The sequence below is a fragment of the Cornus florida genome, unplaced genomic scaffold (genome assembly GCF_030987335.1).
Source record: "Cornus florida cultivar Cherokee Brave unplaced genomic scaffold, ASM3098733v1 CherokeeBrave_3.0.0_Hap2_Chr04, whole genome shotgun sequence".
NCBI lineage: Eukaryota > Viridiplantae > Streptophyta > Magnoliopsida > Cornales > Cornaceae > Cornus > Cornus florida.
The window spans coordinates 85,126,202-85,146,542 of NW_026775574.1; the positions used below are offsets into that span (position 1 = coordinate 85,126,202).

Sequence of the window (20,341 nt, forward strand, 5' to 3'; positions counted from 1 at the left end):
AATAGATTCCTCAATAACCTCATCCAAGACATGTATGAGACAACACTCGTCTTCATCTATGGGATGTCGACTTGCATTGAAAACATTAAGCTTAACCATCATATTACCAAAAGAGAGGTCCATAACACCGGATCTACGGTAGCATTTGCAGTAGCAAGAAATGGCCTTCCTAAGATGATTGGGATGTGATTGGTGGGATTAGCAACCGGTTCGGTATTAAGAACAATAAAATCGACCGGGAAGTACAACTTGTCAACCTTGATGAGTATGTCCTCAACCATGCCCCTAGGTATTTTAATGGATCTATCAGCCAGTTAAAGCACCACTGAGGTTGGCTTCAATACATTCAAACCTAGTTGGACATACACGGAGTAAGGAATCAAATTGACACTTGCCCCAAAGTCAAGAAGAGCTCTACCAACTTCATGGGTTCCAATCACACATGAAATGGTCAGAGCACCAGGATCTTTGAACTTAGGTGGAGTGTTATGTTGGATGATGGAGCTCATTTGCTCCATTAGGAACACTTTTTTAGGGCCTTGTCCCTTGTTTTTTCTCTTTTGTGTGCAAAGATCCTTCTAAAATTTTGTATAAGGCGGAATTTGCCTAATTGCATCCAAGAAAGGAAGATTTTTGTTGACTTTCTTAAAGACCTCCATCATGTCACAGATTTTTCCTTCTTACCTCCCAAAGGGCGAAGTTTCTTTTAAAGCATAAGGAAATGGAGCTTTTGGCTCATAAGACCTTGCAACTTGAGGAGATGATGAAGAAGGTTGAAAATTCCTAGTTGGAGCATTTTCCTCCAAGGAAGTAGGAGTAGGATTGGAAATGGGATGGGTGTCAACTTTTGGTTGCACCGGTTCATTACCTTCACTTGGTTGTTCAACCCTACTGTCAACTTGCCTACCACTTCTCAAAGTAGTAATGGCTTGCACTTATTCTTGGGAAGGACACCCCGATGTAGAGTTTGCTTCCACAAAATGTTGGGCTTTTGTGTTCCTCTCAGGTTGGCTGGGCAATTTACTGATTTCTCTCGCATCAATGCATTAGCTTTCATCCCTATTTGGGATTCAAGCTTTGATATCGATTGAGAATGAGAATGCCACAAATTTGTGTTCATTTCCAAACTACCCAAAGCCACTAAGACCTTATCTTCAAATGTGGAGTTGCTAGAGAGTGCATGAAGATGATTAGAGCTACTTTGAGAATTATAAGCTTGAGGATGAGAGAAATGATTCATGCTTTGATGATAATAAGAAGAAGGTGAGACAAACCCTTTTGAACTTCTATTTCTTTGATGAGGAGGAATATATCGGTTTTAAAAAAATTTAGCTTGAAAAGGATTTGAATGTTCACTTTACACCGGTACATAAGCATTTTGAAGAGGATGAGTAAATGCGGCATTAACTTGTTCATAGTGTTCGTCAAGCACATGTCCATGGGGACAATTGGAAGTAGTATGTAATACACTTGAATAAGTTATGCATGGCTCACAAGAATGATGAATATGATTAAGGAGAGGAGATGATTGAGTTACTGGTTTTTGACTCAATAGAAATTGATCAAGTTTTTGAGTGAGAGTTTTGACCTCAACGACAATCTCCATTGGACTTCCAATTTGACACACTTTCAAAAATTTTTTTTTGTTAATAGAATCATGACTCAATTGAGAAGTGTGACATTTATGCAATAAATTTTCACTCATTTTTTCAAAAAGGTGCCAAACATCATCTTCATGTTTCCCAAAATATGATCCTTCACATGAGGTATCAACTATGTCCTTGTGAATGTCGGATAGGTTTTCATAGAAATATTGAACCACTTGTCATTTGGGAATGCCATAGTGTGGGCATTTCCTTAACAAGTCATTCAATCTTTCCCACGCCTCATGCAAAAGTTCTCCTTCCCTTTGAGAAAATTCACGAATAGAAGTTCGCATAACATTGGTCAAACTCACGGGGTAAAAAAATTTTAAAAATTCATTTTGCATTTGCACCTAAGAAGTTATTGAATTTGCCCCCAAGTTGTTGAACCAATGTTTAGCCTTATTTTTAAGAGTGAAAGGGAAGAGAAGCAACCTAAGACCTTCTTCCGGGACATTTATGTATTTCACGGTGGAACATATCTTGAGAAATTCATCAAGATGTTTGTAAGGTTCCTCATCATTTAAGTCATAGAAAAGTGGACATATTTGAATCGTCTCGGGCTTAATTTCATAATGATTTGCCCCAAAACTATGAAGCATGATGCAAGTTGGTGCATGGTATTCACGGAAATTGTAGTGATCACGAAGAATCATTTGAGGAATTAGAGCTTGAACTCCAGGAGGAAATTGGTTGAAAGGAGGATGTTCCATAAAATTCGGGTCTAGATAACCAAGATGACCCTCTAGATTTTCCATTAAAACAATGAAGGGTTGGTTAAGACCGCACAAAAATCAAAACAATCACTTCGCCCCCGCAACAAATCTCCACATACAATGATCCCATACTCCCATGCCTTGAACAATATCCCATACTCAAGGGCTATCTCCATGGTAGGAATGACCTCCTTCTTGATGGAAACCCTAGAAGAATGGAAGAACTCCCAAAATGTGTAACGCTCTCTCTAGTCTCTAACCTCCTCTCCAAGATAGATGATATGTTGTATGATGAATAAAATATCCAAGATATTGAGATATATTATGATCTGCTCTTAAAATGGCTCAAAATCCTTATATAGGAGGCTCAAATGTCATACCCAATGGTCTGGATTTGTGCACTAGGGTCCCTGCAATGATTGCACCAAGAGCTAACTTTTAATGAGCTAGAATTTGTTTTAATTCAGACTTGAGGAGGTTCGATCGATCGAACTTTGGTGAGATTGATTGAACTAAGGTGAGATCTATCGAATGCTATAGAGATCGATTATGCTTGGCGGCTATGATACCCCTCGAATCCGAGACGTGAGTTGATCAGGCCCAGGCCCAAACCCGAGGGATATCAAATAATTAAAGTATTTTAAAACGAACACGGATTACAAAATAATGAAGAAAATAAATAATAATGCTGAAAGAATACTAAATTAAAAATCCTCAAACTATAATTATTAAAATCTGATAATCCAAAACTCCATAAGTTTAACAACTCGGGAATCCATCCTTGCGGACCCCTAATAAAATCCCAAACTGAAACTGAAATAACTTAAATGAAACATAAAGCTAAACATAGAGAGTAGTCCTACGTAAATGGAGGAGTAAGTGTCTGTATCTGCTCTGCACGTCCAAACTCTAACCCTAGAACTGACGAACACCTGGAAAATAAAGAGTGGGTTAGGCCCACATGCAACTCCTATTCTACTACGATCCAAACAGTAATCCGATACGCAGATACATCCTAGATAGTTTAACAATATCTATCTAGTCCATACATATATATATCCACACTAAGGGACATTCATTGGACTACAGTAGGGGTCTCAACCTGAATAGAAGACAACATGCGAAAACGCACCCAAAGGTGGGCATGAGTACCTAGACCTAACAGGGTACACCTCAACATACTTTAACCAGCTACGCATCCACTGCATATACGCACCCTAACCAACGAGTCTGAGACTCAAGCTCATCTCGTGGTACCATAAATATATATATAAAGTCCGTCCAAAACCAGGGTATGTCATTCAAATACTTATTAAGATGACATACAATATACAAACTAGTTAGTCATTGAACTAATTCAGTTGATATGACTTAACTACCATCCATTAATCCAGAAAGCCATTCAACTTAGTCGCAGTTGATCTGACTTAGTCACAATTAGGATTCAATATTTTTCAATCCATTCCTTTAATCCGATAGGTTAGGTTTAAGCGTTTTGAGCTAAACCATCCCTAGTATGTCACCGTCCCATACCGGTACATACAATCCTCCATATCCTTGTAAATTACAACACATGCATAATAAGCTAGTAATTTACAATCCAAACCATTATCCATATCATTGCAGAAAAGTATTTAAAATTTCAGCAATATAAATCCCAGCATTAATTCATGTAATTGCACTAGAGAATTTGATATTCCAACAATTAAACATAAAATGATCTATCGTGCATCCAATATAAGATTTATAATCTTATTACAATTCATTACGTTGCCCAAAATTTAACTAAGCAATTTGGTTCTTTCCATCCATTATCAGTATGCTAAGTTGTATGCTTTTATACTGATTCATCCTTTAAATAATTTATAGAAATTATTTTCAAATCCATTTTGTCTAATTCCTTAGGCCTAAGAGATGTATTATAGACTCTAGAACCTTCCCTAGTCCATTTAACCCATTAGATTTAATTAAAATAGGTTTTAAAACAAATCTGGGCATTAAAAACCAAAACCCCAACTGAGCAAGCTAAGTTACAATTGAGCAGCCTCAGTTGCTAACTGAGGGGGCTGAATTGCTAACCGAGGGGACTCAGTTGCTAACTGAGGGGGCTGAATTACTAACCGAGGGGACTCAGTTGCTAACCGAGGGGGCTGAATTGCTAATTGAGGGGACTCAGTTGCTAACCGAGGGGACTCAGTTGCTAACCGAGGGGGCTCAGTTGCGAACTAAGGCGCCTCGGTTACTGCTGGGGTCTTCTTCTTCGTCCGTTCAGCCTCTGTAAATCCTAAAACTTCATTGTTAAGGCCCCTAGCTTCAACCTAAGTCTCATACGTCCATACTAAATTATTTTAAGTGTTTTAGTAGGCAAAGATTCAAGTTAAACTATAAATCATACATAAAGATCCAAGAAAATAATGAAATCACACACAAGTATATATAACCATAAAACTCTCAGTTTCAGTCCGTCAAGCATGCATGATTACTTCGTTTTATCATTAATTAAACCCCTAGAGTCTAGCTAGGCATGCACAGAACACAAATTAAAGGGAAAGAATAGAACAAAGACTTGCCTTAAGTTTCAGATTTGAAACTCTAAACTATCGTCTCCTGAATTTTTTGACGAAGTTTCCGACTGTTGTTCCACCTCCATCACTCTTGGTTTAGTCTTAGTTAAAACCCACAACCCTAGCTTCCCTCCTTAATCCCTCTCTGTAAGCTCTCAAGTTTCCACTCTCTGTTTTCTCAAAACCACAACTGTTGCTCTCTGTATTTTACTACGTATATGGGTTTTGTTTTAAAACCCTAGGTAGAACTCGTACGTGTATATTTATAGGATTAGTAATCCAACCCTAACCCTTGTATAATATGAGCCCCAATGCAACACTTAATCGGCCCAAGAGTAACCCAAATTTTAACCTATGTCGGCTAATACGTGAAAATATAGAAAAACACAATTCTAATTTAAACCAAATTAATTAAATAAAACCAATTTTCAAATAAGGCAAATAAAACATCATAATACAATTTAATTTAAACAATTTATAATAAAAGAAAACAAAACACTTTAATCAATTAATTAACACAAAATCAAATGTAAATAACCATAAAAGAAACACATAATTAAAATAACCAATAAAATAACACGCAATTAAATAATTAAATAAAAGATTAGACAATTAAATAAATGTCAGGACTATCCTTTTAAAATTAGGGGTATTACAATGGCGCCTTTTTTAATCGAACATGGTGGAATCTTTTGGATAAGGACAAAAGCTTGGATCCATCTTGAAGTGTCCAGATCGATCACTTTCAGATCGATCGAAGAAAAGTTGAGATCGATCGAACTAGTTGAATTTCTACACTTTGCTTCATTTTGCTTCCACTTTGCTCATTTCTTCCATTCAGCTTAAGTTTACTTCTTTAATGCTCTTATTTGGCTGAATTAACTTATTTTTGGGATAAGCACCTGAAAAGGGTAATAACATAAAATTAGTCTAAAACGGGAAAGTAAGATAGATAAAGGCACTAGAATACCTAAGCTTAAAGGGTTTAAATGTGTACTTTTCAGCGCTCATCAGTGTCCACTTGATTACAAGAAATATTTTTATATGTATGTGATGGCGATTAATACATGATCATAAATAGTAATCATAAATAGTTCATAGTCGGTAATTATGGATGGACTCATTATTAACTAAGACTTGAACTGGATCTGCGTTAGGTTGAGATATATTGCGAAAGCCGTCGTATGCAATTGCTCCATATCACTGTCATGGCATTTGACTCTTAAGCATAAGAGAAGTATAGATTTTTTTATTAATTAGTAATTACTTTGATTTGTTCGACGGATTCTTCGGAATCCTTAGACCGACATTTTGGGTAATTATGTAATTAATAGTTAGAGGGTTGTATTTTTAATATTTGCATAATTGTTAATTGTATTTATTTTGTATTGATTATGGTTGATCACAAAGTAAATTCAAAGGCCTTCGTGTGTTTTTAGACAAAATTATTTATTATATATTTATTTATTTAAATTATTATTTTTGTCAAACTAATATTTTATTGTAATCAAGCCAGTAATAATCAAATATATCAAAATAAATATATTAATTTAGTAGTCGGATTGATGGCTTTATTTATCCGATAACTAATTATGCATAGAGGGGTCAAAATGCAACATTGACTTAGTGGTTATTTATTATTTAATTGGAGTTCAATTAATTTCTTTTAGTAGAGTAGAAATTAATTTACAAATTAATTTAATTGGGTTCATGGACCGGGCCAATTATTAATTCATTGTAGCCAAAAAAATAATAAGTCCAAAGGATTCTCACTCATAGCCTAACTTGATATTGGAAACCTATTAGATTTGAGATATCACGTTAGTTTTAGAGATTGAGAAAAATATAATACCTTTAATTATTTTTTTTATGTTGCCTATATATACATAGTGTCCATGTACATTTTAGGTTACGCCTTTATATAATAATTTTTAGAAAACAAGAAAATATTTATTTCTTTAGAATTTTAGGATTCGTGTCCTCATCTAATGGAGGCTACCACAAGCTAAGTTTTCCAAGGTCATTCATGGAGGCTTATGGGTGATTCTTAAAGGGAAGACCATTACCAAGAAATTCAAGGAGAAGGCATCTAGCAAAGGGATCTATAATAAGTGAGAACATTCACTTTAGAGGAGAGACTTAAGGTTTACTCAAACTTTGATGTAAGTTTTCCACCCTTAAATTGAATGGAGCATCATTTTCTTCATGCATAAAACTTGTCTCTACACATGAATCAAGATTTTTATTTGAAAATCCCTCATAAAGTTTTAAAAACTTCCGTTTTCCAAACAGTGGTATCAGAGCTAGATTTGTTTCATGTATAGAGTTCATATTTTTTATTGAAGAAAATCATCATTCATGGATCTAAATTTATATATGCATATGTATATATTAATATATGATCATGATGTATGTATATTTGTGATTGGAAGATGTTGATATTATGTTTAGGCCATGGATGAAGCTTATAGGCTAATTTAATGTAATTTTATCTTTGGATGAATGTAATTAAGGCTTTAATTTAGCCATTTGAATGTTCAATGATGTAATTTAATTTCAAGTGTAAATATTTTTTAAAACCATGTAATCTTCATCAAAGGATGCTATAAAGCTTCAAGTAGGTTTAAAAGGCTTAAATTAGGCTTCAAGAATTTTCTAGAATTTTTTTCGGTATTTTTCGGAATTTTTCTGGAATTTTCGGCGTTTTTCCGGTAACGGGAGCGCCGTCGCGGGCAAGGGCAACATCGGAGTGGGGAGGTTGATCCGGTGCGGCACGGTACACATGTGCTCGGATCAGCAGTCAATGGATTACAATTAGAGGCTGAGAGATGATCTGGTGCATCGCATTAAAGGTGCGCTCCATGCGCACGCGCTAAAGCATGTGGTGCCAGCAAGCGCGTGGCACGCGCTGGGAACTCCCAAAAATGCGTACAGGCGCTTAAGAGCGCGTGGCACGTGTTGCAAGCTCCCACCAACGCGTAGGAGCTTATAGCATGCGCTGGGAACCTTCAGAGGCGAGTGCCAGTGCATGCAGACCTTTCGGGCACGTCCTAAGTGTTGTTTCTCTACTCTAGGTGCTGTTTTGATCAATCCAGACGCGTAAAAGCCTCGACAGGTGTTCACAAGCCTTTGGTGGACCCTCGTGCAATAATTAGAACATTTAAATGTTAAAAGCTAAATCCATTGGCCATTTTATTTGCTTTACTCTGTCATTTATTTATTTATGTGATGTATGAAATACATGGAATAGATAATTATTAATTGTTATTATTCATACATTGGATCCATGATATTTATTTAAATGACTTGATTTATATTAATTAAACTATGAAAATTAATTGGATATGATTACTAATTAATTAGAGGGCACTTAAAAAGGGAAATGAAAAATTATTTTTCTTTATAAAAGTGTGTCTGAAATTAAATATTAGTGAATCATTTAAAGTTCAAATATTTTTAAAATTTAATTGGATTAAAATTAAGGCATTTTGCATGCATCATATCATGTAGATAAATAAATTGAAAACCCTAATTATGAATGATTAAAAATTGAGTGGGAGCGAGGATTTTTATACATTACCCCATGGCTTTCGTTATTATAACCATTGTAATTAGATCTTCAAAAATAAGGCCCTACGCATGATTTAAGAGTCTAAATATTACAAGAATGATTGTCTCATGAAACTAAAAATATTAAATGTTCATTGTAATTAGATCTTTAAAAATAAGGCCCCACGCATGATTTAAAGAGTTTAGATTATAATGACAAGATATTTAATATTTTATTTTTTTATTGGAATATTAATAACGTTATACACTCAATCTAAAATCAATAGTGTTAGCTCCCCAATGGAGTGGTCTACACTAGGTGATTTTAGAAAGGTTAAACATAATCGGAAATCATTTCACATATATAGATAAGGTATTTTCTTAAGAGATATGGAAATGATGGGATTTGCCCGCCAATAGTAATAATGAACTTTGCTAACCGAATAAGTTATTGGCGTATTGGTTATCCAATTATTCGTGCAAATTGGTTAAGGGACCCACATATTATTATTTTAATGAAAATGCTCGCCTAATAATAAATGAATCTCAACAATAGTAATAATGAACTCCTCCATCAAGATAAGTTATTGACGTATTGATTGTGCAATTTATTATGCTATGAAATTGAGGGACCCGCATTAATTAAAAGGGATTGTTCACCAATAGTGATAATGAACTCTTATTCTATTGAGACTTATTATATTATGTGGTTGACAAACTCATTTTAATTTTAAATATGCATGATAGTATTAATAATTCACCTTGCTTATTGTATGAATGTATTTATATTCAGATTTTATGTCTAATCTATTTAATCCACTTGTTTACATATTCAATGTAACTGGACCTCATTTATACGGATTGGAAAAAGGAATTTAGATGTTTTACTTACAACGTAAGGGTATAAAGTGTATTTACTACTACTATACCTAATTCTTTTACTTTAAGTTACCCAAAAGAACATTAATACTTTTAATAAGTGAAATAAGACAAATTAAATGGCTTGGTACAAAATTCTAGAGTTTATCTCAGATACGCTCCAAAGCTAACATTTATATTATTTTATTTGCTTTAAATATCATGTTAAATCTCAATGAGATATTTTGGAGAGATTAGATAGAACGTATACCTAAGTACTATGTTAGACTTGAATAACATCAAGATAGCCTAAGGAACTCCAGTAAATGATCGTATTTTGAAAATGATTGTTTATTATTTAAAAACAAACTGGAGGTCAATAAGGCTGACTTAGGTGGTAAGTTTCAAGTTGACATGATTATTGCCTTGTTACCAAACTCGTTCGACTCTTTTAGAGTGAACTAAGTAACAAACCAGTTTGAGTTCACACTCGCTGATATTCTTATAGAGTTGGTAACATATGAAGGGATAATCACAAGTATGGACGTTCCTATTAATCTAACCTAGTCTATACCATCTTCTTCTAGGCCCAAGTGGAAGGGCACATGAAAAGAACACAGATGACAATAGGACTAGGCTAGCACAAAACATGAGGATCCAAAAGGTTAAAGGAAATAAGGTAGTTTATGTTGAGGGCGAAGGAAACTGTTTCTTTTACGGCCAACTAAGACACTCAAGGAACGAACTGTCTAAGTAATGACATGGCATAGGAAAATATGTATTTAATCATTAAGTCATGTTATGTGGTTGTATCTATTAATTCCCGATGGATAGATTCTGGAGCCACTAAACATGTTTGTAATTCGTTGCAAGGATTTTAGGAATCCAGAAGTCTTGATGATATGGATATATATTTGTCTTTTGACCTGATGTCAAGGTTGTAGCTAAGTCAATGGGAGTATTACATCTGAAATTAGAGAGTATGAGGATATTAGTATTTGATAACTATCTTTATACATAGATGTTAGACGCAATCTCATTCTTGTTTCACTTTTGGTTTATAAAAACTCTGTTGTTACTTTTGATAAAATTGTTTTTATAAAATTGAATAGATGGACGATTGCTTCTAGTGCATTGAAGATGGTTAATATACTATAATCACAAACTCTTAATATTTGCATGATGTAGAAACTAATGTTGCATCTTCTAGATTGAATGTTAAGAGAAATTTTGTTATTCCTGACTCATTGTATTTTTAGTGTCTATTATTGGGTTAGAATCAGTCAAAATGAGATTCAAAGATTGGTCAAAGAAAGTTTATTACCTAGTGAGGCAGGGGAGCCTAAACCAACTTATGAATCCTGTATTGAAGGATACATAACCTTAAAAGCTTTAATCAGTCAAATGAAATCGACATAAAGAACAATTGGAGTCGGTACACACTGACATGTATAGTCTAATGGACATTCAAGCAAGATTACTCACGTTTTGGATACATTTACCTTATGCAACACAAGTCTTAAACTTTTGCTATATTCTGAGAGTGTCAAGACTGATGTGCAGCATAGATTAGGTAAACTTTTTTTTTTTCTTCTTCTTAATTGTGGTTGTATAAAAAGAAAAGAAAAAATATATACAGGTGCACAGAGGGCATCCCCTCAGAAAGAATAAACTCTCAAGAGAGATTGGATACAATTATCCACTCCCAAAAACTTAGAAAAGAAAATAAAAAACATTGGACTAGTGGCAGATTAGGTAACTTATCAAAACACTTCGATCTGATCATTGATATGAGTATTTCTTGGGATAGTGCAAAAACTATATGGTTAATGAGGGTGTTGTGTACCAGTTTTCCGCAATTGACGCTCAATGAATTGAGGTGTCAAATAGGAATAACAAAATTCTACTTAATATGGTTAGATCTATGATCAGTTATGCTACATTATCTCTTTCATTTTAGAGTTTAGCCTTAAGGATATCAATGCACATTATGAACTGCATTCCATCATAGTCTATCTCAAGGATACCTTTTGAGCTGTGTTTTTTATTATATCTTAATTTGAAACACATGCACAAATGGGGTAGTCTTGCATATGTGCGCTTGATGTGGACAAGTAAGTTGGAAGCATATCATAGACATGCTTAATTTAATGGCTACTCTAAAGGCACTAGGATGGATTATTTTATGATCTCAATGATAAAAGTTGATTGTTTACACTCACTGTTTATCTATAGAAGGATCATAGTATGAATTACATACCTATTAGCATAATGTTAGAGAATATGGTATGATCACCAGATGTACCACATATGAACACACTTATTATAGAAATTAAGAATTATATATGAATTCCCTATTGATGCATCGACATCATCTAGTATACAGATTCCTGCATCGATATATTGATCTAGTGGGAGGATTATCATCTAATTTGACATAATTATGTTTTTAGATGAGACCTTTATGGATATCCTTGTTAAACATGAGTTGGACCCAGTAAGTTACATGGGAGCGTGAACCGATATGGATATAAATCGTTTTGGTAAGTTGCTATGAAATTAGAGTTGGAATCTATGTATTCTAATAAAATCTAGGATCTTGTAGAACTTTCTAATAGGGTGATACCAATGGAAGGTAAGTTAATCTACAAAAAGATACCAGAAGATTTCTTAGTGAATGAACCATGTGTGTACAAGGTAATGTCATTATTTTTCTAATTCTATATATTGATGACATCCTACTCATTTATAATGACGTGGAAGCTTTGTTATCTTTAAAGAGGTAGATGTTCAATTACTTTGGAATGAAGGATTTTCAAGATGTAAGTTATACTCCTAGGATCAAGCTTTTGCAAGATCGGGTTAAAAGGAAAATAGACTTATCTTAACAATCCTACATTGATAAAGTTTAGATCAGGTTTGGAAAGCAAAACTCAAAGAACGAGTTCTTGCTTTATTAACATCGATTGCTCTATCTAGTAAGTGGTTTTCCAAAACTAGCAGAGGAGATTAAGCAAATAAGAGTGGAATAATATGCTTTGGTATGTGGAATTCTCATATATACCATGGTCTATACCAAACAAGACATCCGCTATAATGTAGGGATAGTCAGTAGATATCAGTTCAATCCTGGACTTGATAACTGGTCTGTTATGAAAAATATCATAATCTCATACTCATTTATGGATGTGATGATGTGGTTCCAGTCGGGTATGCTAGTTCTGAATTTAAATCAGATATAGATACTATAAAGTTCATGACTTGGTGTATGTTCACTCAATGGAAGGGAAATCAGTTGGTAGAGTGTTAAACAGATTTTAACTGCGGACTCAAACCTGAAGGTAGAGTACATTGCAGCCTTAAAGGCAGCAAAGGAAGCCTTTTGATTTGATCTCACTGATTTAGAGGTTGTGGAGTATATTATCCTACCTATCGAGCAATATTACGACAATAGTGCAGAAGTAGTCCAAACCAATAACCCAAGGCTTCATAGAGGAACAAGGTACATTGAGAGAAAGTATCCTGGCCTTACATGATATTGTCCGGCAAGAAAATGTACTCGTGGCAAGAACATTGCATTAGAACACAACTTTGTTGATCCATTAACAAAGGTGTTATCGATCAAGAGTTTTGATCATCACCTAGATAACATTAGAGTTAGATGCAATTCGAATTGACTATGAGGGCAAGTGGGAGCTGTTGGGATTTATATGCCCTGACATAGCGAATTTCTAATTGGATTAATATGACATATGTTCCTAACATATCTGAAATATTTATACTTTATACAATTGGTGAATTCAATGTATTATTTTTCGATTAATTATGGAATTGATACTATCCACTTAATTACAAGAGATATTTATATATGTATGTGATGGCGATCAATACATGATCATAAATAGTAATCATAAATAGTTCATAGTCGGTAATTATGGATGGACTCATTTTTAACTAAGACTTAAACTGAATCCACGTTAGGTTGAGATATATTACGAGAACCGTCGTATGCAATTGCTCCCTATCACTATCATAGCATTTGACTCTCAAGAATGACAGAAGTATAGAATATTTTATTAATTAGCAATTACTTTGATTTGTTCGGCGGATTCTTCAGAATCCTTAGACTGACACTTTGGGTAATTATGTAATTAATAGTTAGAGGGTTATATTTTCAATATTTGCATCATTGCTACTTGTATTTATTTTGTATTGATTATGGTTGATCACAAAGTAAATTCGAAGGTCTTTGTATGTTTTTAGACAAAATAATTTATTATATATTTATTTATTTAAATTATTATTTTTGTCAAACTAATGTTTTATTGTGATTAAGTCGGAAATAATCAAAGGTACCAAAATAAATATATTAATTTAGTAGTCGGATTGATGGCTTTATTTATCCGATAACTAATTATGCATAGAGGGGTCAAAATGCAACATTGACTTAGAGGTTATTTATTATTTAATTGGAGTTCAATTAATTTCTTTTAGTGGAGTAGAAATTAATTTATGAATTAATTTAATCGGGTCCATGGACCAAGCCAATTATTAATTCATTGTAGCCAAGAAGATAATAAGCCCAAAGGATTCTCACTCATAGCCCAACTTGATATTGGAAACCTATTAGATTTGAGATATCACGTTAGTTTTAGAGATTGAGAAAAATATAATACCTTTAATTATTATTTTTATGTTGCCTATATATACATGGAGTCCATGTATATTTTAGGTTACGCCTTTGTGCAATAATTTTTAGAAGACAAGAAAATATTTCTCTCTCTAGAATTTTAGGTTTTGTGTCCTCATCTAATGGAGGCTCCCACAAGCTAAGCTTTTCAAGGTCATTCATAGAGGCTTATGGGTAATTCCTAAAGGTAAGACCATTACCAAGAAGATAGAGATCCAAGGAGAAGGCATCTAGCAAAGGGATCTACAATAAGTGAGAACATTCACTTTAGAGGAGAGATTTAAGGTTTACTCAAGCCTTGATGTAAGTTTTCTATCCTTAAATTGAATGGATCATTATGTTCTTCATACATGAAACTTGTCTCTATACATGAATTAAGATCTTTATTTGAAATTCTCTCATAAAGTTTTAAAAACTTCCGTTTCCCCACATATATATATACCCCTTTTTAATCCATAACACTATTTGCCCTTTTTTACCACTGTTATACTGTTTCTACAGTGAAAACAGGTCAGAATAGGAGCACTATTAGATTGGAGATGATTTTGGTCCCATTGCTTGGAGGAATTTCACCAGACAATTGATTCGCATATAGATTCAAAATGGTTATGTTTTGTAATTTTCCAAAACCTTCAGGTATCGAACCTGTCAAATTGTTCATCGCGATATCGATTTTGATCAAATTCAATGACTCAATCGACGAAGGAATTTCACCTAATAATCGATTCTTTAATAGATATACATAAGTCAAATTCTTTAACGAGAACAATTCTTGAGGAATCGTACCGTGTAAATTGTTCGACGAGAGATCCAAGTGTTCGAGACTTGAGAAATTAGAGAAAATTTCCGGCACTTCTCTGATCAAATTCATCGCAGTTATCCACAGATACTTCAACTTCTTTGAATTTTTAAACTCCAATGGAATCGCCAATGGCATGAAGTTGTTATACGTCATGCCTAGATACTCAAGATTCAACAAATTTTTTATTTTTTCCAAAAAAGTGCCGGTGCCGTTGAATTCATTTTGGTAGAAATACAACCTCTGTAACTCCGGTAACCGACTGATCAACGAAGGAATATTTTCAGTGAAGCTGTCGGCACCGATATCGAGGTATCGGAGAGTGGAAATTCGGTTGGACAGGATCGTGCTGACAAAGAAGTTCTGCAAAAGGTTTAAGTATTAGAGATTTGGGCAATTATATAGAACTGTAGGGAACTCTCCGGGGATGTAATTCAACCCGAGGTCGATCACGGTAAGGTTTTTGAGGTCGCATATCGTCGTCGTGATTTCTTTGGTGATATTATATTCCTGGAGAATATTTCTAGTGACGATGCCAGTGGTGCACAAAATCTCCGGCCAATCGCACTGGGATGGTAAGTCGTTCCACAATTGGATCAACAGTGGATCGCCCTACTGTTGCTTGAGTTTCAGTAGGAGTTCCGGGTCGGTGGCTGGAGATTGTGAATTTACCTGGCAAGGTATAATTGTAATACCCCTAATTTTAATTAATGATTTTAGATTTTATTGCATTTTTTGTTTAATTGTAATTGTTTTAAATTGGTTAACTGTTAGTTAATTTAATTATATGATTATTGGTGATTTAATTGACGTGCGTAGCTTATATAATTTATTTGTTTAATTCTGTGTATGCTTAGAGGACTGGATTGGTTGGTAATTTATATGTGTCATTGCATGTAGTAGGGTTTTTTTTTTATGTAATTGTGGTCGCCGACTTGTAATTCGTTTGGGGTTTAGAATTAGGGTTTAGTGGAAGCTTATATATATACTATATAATCCAAGGAGATTATTTACCTAGTATGGGTGTTATGAGGAGCTTAGAGAGCTTTTATGCTGGTCGATGATTGAGACGTTTGGTGCCATGTTGTTTTTAGCTTGTTATTGGTTGTGTGATTAAGGCATGATTGGAATTTTTAGAGCGGGTATGTGACTGTGTAATTATTAAGGATTACATGGAGTAATGAATTATTAGTGAGTGGGTCTAATGGTTGTTTTGTGGACTGTGTGAGATTGTGTTTGAGGTTTAGACCTGAGGATGGGAATGACGTCGGTGTTGAGACTAGATTGATGACGAGAATGGCCTGGCCAACCATTTTTCCTGAATCAGTCCCTCTTTAGCACGATGTCAAGTCAAAGGTCAATGATTGTTTCGACTTGTTAGTGACAGTGAGAGCACGGTGTGGTGTGTTGTGTTGGTGTGACACTATGGATATAGATAGTTATCTTGGATGGCGAGGTGTGTTAGGTTGGACCAAGTGTCCAATAAAGGTTTATGATTTGATCAATTGATTATTGAAGATTTTATTTGGGATTTGTGTCTTGGGTACAGGATAGTACATTGTACTGATTTGGTGACTCATATTTATGTAGTAGTTGGAAAATTCTTTGTTTAGTCATCTTCAGGTTGTTATGTATAATGATTGCCGAATGGTACGGTTGGTAGTCGCTCGTACCGATATGTGACAATGTAGCTATGTGTTAGATAACGAGTTATTGGTTTGACAGGGATGTATAGATTTGAGTTTCGGCTTGATTGTTAGATGGACGGAGTTTCTTGTATGGGGTTTAGTGTATCATTTAAAGAATGAGTTAAATTTGGATGTTGTCATATTCGTGGTCTGATGACCGTTCTTCTTTCTGGCTTTGGAGCCTTGCATAATAGGGTAGAGTGGTCGATATCCGTTTTGAGCCGAGCATAGAATCCAGTGGAATTATGTTATGATGTTATGAGTGATGAGTACCTTCATAGGGTAGTGAGCATTGGGTTTTAGTGGTATTGGTGTATGATTGATCGACGGCTGGACTATCAATTATAATTCAACCCTTTTGCAATAGCACAAATCATTGTAAAATAGGGTTATTGGTCGGGTAAGTCGAACCACTGGGACTGCTAGTTTATGGCAACTAAGGTGTCTAGAATCACTTTTAGAATGAAGAAGGGTGTAAATAGAGGTTTGTTGGTTTGTCACTAAACTTAGGAATTTAAAATGCATACAACAATAAAGTAAAGAGGTAGTAGAGATAAATAAGAAGGGACTAGAGAAGTGAATCCATTACCCATCAATAAGCATGCTAGGACATGATTTACTTGGGGAAATATATATATATACAACCATGGAATGCAACAACATAACATTGATACATTATCTTCAAGAAATATATGAAAGCAAGATACAAGAATAACCTATCAAGGCACTACATGTTTTGGTTACCTAAACTAGGATGCAACCTTAGACATGATCACCAAGCCATAGATTATCAAGCCCCTCTTCTCATAATAAAACCACATGAAATAGAAATTAAGAAGAATCTATCAAAGGAAAGCCCTAAGCAGTAGATTATCAACATTCCTAAATATCATGCCAAAAAAATCACTTCCATGAACTCATCTCCATTGTCACTATGAAAATGTAGCAATATAATCATAAGAGAAAAACAATCTATGACAAGATATTTAACTCAAAATGATCATTTATAGATAATGAAATTCATTACATCATATGAAGTGCTCTAGTTCATAAAAAAGTTACATATATACATTATACCCCAAATATAAATCAAAACAAAGCAATGCTTACACAATGGGGCTTCATCACCTCCCTAGATAGGGAGTTAGTTACCCATTGAAATAAGGAATGAAGAAGATGAAGAGATTCCACCCTCCATTTTTGTGCTTAAAGCAAGCTAGAACTCAAAAACTCAAGAACCCAACTCTTTCTCTCTAGAACTTTACAAAAATGTGAGATATGAGATATATCATGATCCTTCCCTTCTTATCCACTAAAACCTACTCACCATCCTCCAAAATTCCGAGCTCCCCCCTCTGCCTGAAGCTAGACCACACAAAAGAAAGATAAGGGGACTAAAATGCTGAAAATCAGGGGAAGTTGAACTACCTACTGCAGATCTACGGGCACCCGCGGGGGTTTGGGCTCGTGAGGTGGCTACTGGAGTGTTTGGCAGGCGCCCGCGATGGCGCGGCGGGCGGCGCCGGCGAGAGCTTGCAGGAGCTCTGTGGGGGCTCGCAAAAATGGGCAGAGAGGTGTGGAATTTGGCGGGCGCCCGCGGGAGCTTGCAGCTGTACTTCATCAAGGCTTTATTTTGTTGCACGCCTCTTTAGGCTGGAGCGAAGACACACTTCCACTTTGAAACACTAAGCCACGTCTTCACAATAACGGCAACAGAAGAGGTTTGATCCAAAAGATGACTCCCCGACACGGCGCACGTATTTCAACACAAATGATGTCAAAACCGCTTCTTTGATCATTCTCGGGCAAAATACTTGAAATCAAAAAGAAATACACAAATGAATTAAAACTATACATTATCCTCTAATAATAGACTTAACTAATACAAGAAAGGGCGCTTAAATATGTAATATTCGGCGCTTATCACACCCCCAAACTTACATTTTACTAGTCCCTTAACAAAACAAAATAAAGAGCTTAATGAAAATGATGACCAATAAAATGCTGACACATGCATCAATCATGAAACAAAAATATCGACGAAGCTCAACTATGATTTGGAACACTAAAAATTCGAAGATAGACATTAAACAAACTACCTTGCATATATGAAGCCTTAACACACAAAATGGCAAAACAAGATCAACTTTAAAACATCAATCATCAAGTTCTATATAAAAACTTCAATTGTCATCTCTTGAATAACATCAACTCTAACTTCAGTGAAAGTGAGCCGAATTCCCAATATGTGGCTTTTACCATCTTTTTCCAATCCCAATAACACATTTTCAAATACTTGAATCTCCTTCTAAATGAGGTTTCCAAGGCATAGTTGCTTATTGAAAATTTTATTCTAACTCAAAATGAAACATACTATGGTTGTGCAATGTCAAAAATCTCTTAAGCTTTCTAACCAACCCATGTAGCAAGTGTTGGGCCAACAACTCCCAAGCCAGATGACTTTAGGGTGCTGAATGTAGAAACATTCCTAGGGCTTAATAACTCAAGTTGGAAAGGCTACGAACTTTGACAAACCAAATTTATTTATTTTTGAACAACCGTGCAATGTCTAAGTTCTTTAAGCTTTCTAACCAACCCATGTAACAAGTGTTAGGCCAACAACTCCCAAACCAGATGGCTTTAGGGTGCTAAGTGTAGAAACACTCCTAGGGCTTAATAACTCAAGTTGGAAAGGCTACGAACTTCAACTGGTCATTGATTGATTTTTTTTTTTTTTTTTAAGGTGAATGCCAAGGATATCCATTCATTAGGGTCATTAATTCAAATCACTGAGTCCCGTTCAAGGTCAATTTGGGTTGCATGCCTCACAATTAGGTTTCTGGTGTGCAAATGTGCAATGGGAAGCATAACAGAATATGAAATCCGACGAAAATTTAATTGAAATTTTTATACAAACCGATTATGAATCAACATGCTTATTTCAAAAGTTTCTTTATTTTCAAAAAAAAAAAAAAAAAAAATTGGTCTTGGCTTCTATACACAGAGTATTAAACACATGCTTCATCCTTCCAAAAGTTCCATGATTACACTATCATTGCTTTAAACAATATGATTTTATTAACTTACAAGCATCAAAAATGAGCAAAAATCATCAAAACTGCAATAACATGCACATGCACCAAAAATGTAATAGCATGTACATGCACCCCCAAACTTGAATGTCACATTGTCCTCAATGTGAGAAGACAAGGGACAAGCAAATAGAATGAACAAAGGGGGAAAAGAACAATAGTACCAAGTTGAGAGGATTGGAGTGGCAGTGCAAAAATAGGCCAACTCGTAAAGCCATGAGCATGCTCTCAAACTTGGTTTCAAAAACCTGTCAAAAGACATCTATACAAAGCAAGAATCAAATGAATCCAAATTCAATGAAAATAACTGCAATTTATTCGAACAAAAACTATAATCCATGCCAAGTAGCAAAAGTGATGCAATTATAAGTTCAAAAGAAAAACTGAAAAGCAATTGCCAAATACGGCCCAAAATAAGTCTAAAAAGTACTACTAAAAAGGGAAATAAAACTGAAAGCATAAAATCACTCCATCATTGGAGTGGAGGAGGAAGCACCAGGTGTGCCAGGTGCACGGTCAATCAATGACTGGAGCATAGCCTGTAAAATCTCTTGATTCTCTTGAGTCTTCTGGACGGCGCCCTCTATGGCGTCAAAGCACAAGGTAAATGCATCGAGACGAGCATTCAAGGCGAGATAGTCGGCGTGAGTCATGACATCCGGCGATGGTATAAAAGGGGCAGCTGGAGCATCATGAACAGGCGAAGCACGAGCCACATGGGGTGCTGGAGCACCCCAATCCA

The 20,341-nt window shown here is 35.1% G+C and overlaps 1 pseudogene; it reads right to left on the bottom strand.

Annotated features, from left to right (window-relative positions):
• The window catches only part of LOC132305256 (receptor-like protein 52), a 91,277-nt pseudogene extending 74,491 nt beyond the window's left edge, over positions 1-16,786 (bottom strand).
• Positions 16,787-20,341: the final 3,555 nt, after the last annotated feature.